A 4012-nucleotide genomic window follows, 5' to 3' on the forward strand; every position below is an offset into this window, starting at 1 on the left:
CTCATATTAGGGTAATTTGGTGATTGTGTTCAACAACTTTCAACATTTAAATGACCCAAAATTACTTTTATTTTTTTGTTTTAGTTTTGCATTATGAGTTAACATATAGTTAACTCTCAACACACATAGGTGTTGAAATCTAACTTGCACTCCTTGAGGATTGGACCCTAACTCATGTTGGGTATATATTGACAATGACTGCCTTGCATTGAATTGATGGTGTAAGCTGAGCATTCTAAAAAATAGGGTCATTGCTAGAGAGTAAAGATTAGTTTTCATTATCGCAGTGTTGTTAGTGAACTTGGATTAAACTTAGTGTTTTTGTTTACCTTTTTTGTTGTTTTTTTATTTTGTTAGGTGATTTTCATAGTAATCATGACACCATGAGCCACAATGGGAGCAACGAAGGCTCATTTGATGAACACCTTAAGGATGAGGATCATCTCAATAATGCAGGGCGTGCGAGTGCAATCTACATCCCATTAATCAAGGGAAATGGGGTATTCTATGTCACAAATGTGATGCTTCATATGTCACAACTAAAAGGTCTATTTGGGGGTCAACCACACTGCAAACCTACATTTGAAAAAATTCATTGAGGTATATGCCCCATTTGATATTGCCCCTATTACTAAAGAGTCTATTCGGTTGAGGCTTTTCCCATTCTCCTTAATGGGTGAAACATTTTTGTGGTTTAGATCTCTACTCGATCTATTATGTCTTGGGTCAAACTTACAGGGTCCTTTTTGGATAGATATTTATTCCATCTAGAATGCTACAACTAAGAAATGAAATCATAAATTTTTGTCAACTTAGCGGTAAGCCCTTATATGATGTATGGCAAAGTTTCAATGACAAACCCATGCAATGCCCAAACTATGAAGTGTCTGAGAAGATGCTTTTCCAAATATTTTACATGGAATTGTACCAAGATAACAAGTCGGTGGTGGACAATGCATCGGGTGGTTCTCTTGTGAAGTTATCATATGGTGTTACAGCAAATCTACTTGAGCAAGTCATTAAGTATTGGGGATTGCCCACCCAGACTCTGAAGTAGCCATAGGTTCCCCCCCATCGCATCTTATGTTAACAAATAGCAAAGAAAGAAGTATGAGGAAATAGATAAAAATATGGACAAAGTAATGATCAGATTATATCTCTTCACCAAACACATGATGGGAGTACCTTTTAAAGCGGTTAATGTCATTGCCTCTCAAGGTACCAAAAGTTATGATGAGGATGAATCTAAGTAACTCGATTAATAGATAAGGTTCTTGGAGAACTATCCGAGGGGTTCCTACCCCACCTACCAAAGGCAAGGCGGGAATAAAGGTTGGAATGATCGAGATCGGGATTACGATTAGCGTGATAAAAATATGGATAAAAACCAATATTGGTAGGATAAGAAGAGAGGATATGAAAGATTTGTGCCCCATAATGATCGTATTAATGATAAGGAACCAAGCATGGTAGATCCAAAAAAATTCAAAATCGAGGATGTCCTTGCCCGAATTTTGATGCGTGTTGAAGGCACCAAAAAATGTAAGGGAATAAAAAGTGACTTCTCTCAATTAAACCAAATGGTTACATCTAATTCTACTTCCATCAAGCAATTAGATACGTAAGTGGGCCAAATTTCAACCCAACTCAATGCTAGGCCAAAAGAAGGTCTACCTAGTAATATGATGGTCAATCCTAAAAATGATGCACATGTATGGAAATCATCGCTAAAAATTGTAGAAATATTGGTGAAAACATGGTTTAGATTGATGAAAAGTCTCTTCATGAACAATAAATTGCAAAGAGAAAGCGTTTCAACATAATAAGTGATAGTGCTCCAAAGTCTCATGATGTAGATGATGAGGAACCAATGATAGTGAAAAGAAGAGTGACGAAGAGGAGACTCCTAATGGGATTAATGGTGATGACAAAAAGGTAGTCTAACCTCAAAGTGTTCTACTACCCCATATGAAAATTCCTCTACCCTTTCCACAAAGGTTAAAGAACAAAGATGTCAAGTCCAAGTTCACAAAGTTCCTTCCAAAACTTAGCAATCTCTTAATCAATATCCGATTGTTAGAAGCTCTTCAAGAGATACTGGGTATGCTAAGTTCATAAAGAACTAGATGTCAAAAAAGAGACTTGAGGATTGTGAGACTATTAAAGTGACCCATAGTTCTATTTTTATCATGTCAAATGCTATGGGCAAAAAAAGAATGATCCAGGTGCATTTACAATCCCTTATATTATCGGGACACATAAATTTAAAAAGGCATTGTCTGACCTTCAGGATAGTATGAACTTGATGCCATATGTTGTGTATCAAAATCTAGGTTGGGTTCTCCTACATCCACCATCATGAGACTCTTGATACCATACTATTCAATTAAAAAACCAATAGAAATATTGTATGATGTGTTGGTTAAGGTTGATCGATTCATCTTTTTGGTAGATTTGGAAGTCCTTAATTGTGATATCGATCATAAGATACCATTTATACTTGAGAGAACATTTATAGCAACCTAGAGAATTCTAGTTGACATGGAGTATAGAGAGATGAAGTTTTGAATACATGATGATGAATTTTCTTTCTATGTGTGCAAAATTGAAAAACAACCAAAAGAATTATAAGTGGTTTCTGTGATTGACATTGAGGATGACTAAATTGATCTTGGTTCACCACACCCCAAGGATCTAACTTGATAATAGCTGAACGTCGTACCATGATGTTAAATAAGGCACTAGATAGGAGGCAACCCATCATTGCCATGCATTTGGTCTGTATCCTTTGCATTTTAAATTGTAGAATAGGTTTTGTTTTGTGATTAATCCATGAAATTGTGGCACTCTAAAGTACATTTGAGAAATTGGAAGGAAATAGGTGAAGTGGAATTGAGTGGAGGTGAACTAGCTGAAAATAGGGGATATGAACCTAGTCTCAGGTGTTGCAATCGTGGTTACCAGATCATGATTACAAATGTGAGACTGAGTCTACCCATAATTGATCCTTAGGTCCCATGATTGTGGTAAGTTGATGGAGATGGTGATCCCCGTGTGACCGTGATCATGATGGCTTACTTTACTTTACTTTTCTCTATGGAATCTTCTGAAAAATATGATTTTGGCAATTAGAAGTCCTATATTGACGATCCATGTCCATATTATGATGGACCCTACTTTAAGAGAGATTGTAACTATGATTCCCAAAGAGAGATGGAATGACCCTCTCGATCCTATTGGTATCATGGTTGTTTTTTGTGTGGTGGTCGAGATGGACATTGGGGTGATAGCCCAAATACCTCTTCCCCTATTATACTAACCGAGTTACTAGTTCTTTATATGAGTTTGATTGGTCTTATGATGAGGAAAAGGAAGAGAAATATACCGGCTCCACTAATCTTAAAGAAATGCTTCAAACTATTTTGGATTGGGTAACTACAATGGGGGAGAATATGCAAGAGATGCATCAATCCCATGAAGCATTTGGAAGGGAAACTGTCAAGATTTAGGAAACGAGCAAGGAAAAAAACCTTGCAAATATCACTACCTTGCTCACTTCCCAAGAGGAGATTAATCAAGAAAAGAAACCAAGATATAATGATGAGTTTGGTAGCGAATAATCCTTAGAGATTTCCCAACCAACTGAATCAAATGGAGAAGAAGATGCTAAAATAAAAGAAATGGTACTAGAGTAAAAAGAGGAATCAAGGAAAATCTCTTATGATGACTATAGTTTATTTCGGGGTGAAGATGCTTTGGAGGAGGCAATTTTGGAATTAGGGGTTGGACCTCATTCAAACCACTTTTCAACATTATACCTAGAGGATGTGATAAGAATCTATCCACCTAGTCAAATGATGGATTATGGGGAGACGGAGTACGATTCCTATATCTTTGAATTTGATACTCCAAAAGAGCACATGGAAGCCCCACCATCAATGGCCAAGGACTCCCACTTCCAATGTGCAACTAGTGGCCTATTGATGTGGTCACCTTTACCTAAGGGGCCAAA

At 36.9% G+C, this 4012-nt stretch overlaps 1 non-coding gene across 1 annotated transcript; it reads right to left on the bottom strand.

Moving 5' to 3' along the window:
• Positions 1-778: 778 nt before the first annotated feature.
• LOC124892298 lies at positions 779-884 on the bottom strand. The gene has a single exon (XR_007050174.1). It is a non-coding gene; the product is annotated as a small nucleolar RNA R71 (small nucleolar RNA).
• Between the last annotated feature and the right edge of the window lie 3128 nt (positions 885-4012).

This window comes from Capsicum annuum, chromosome 1, assembly GCF_002878395.1.
Source record: "Capsicum annuum cultivar UCD-10X-F1 chromosome 1, UCD10Xv1.1, whole genome shotgun sequence".
In the NCBI taxonomy this organism is placed as follows: Eukaryota; Viridiplantae; Streptophyta; class Magnoliopsida; order Solanales; family Solanaceae; genus Capsicum; species Capsicum annuum.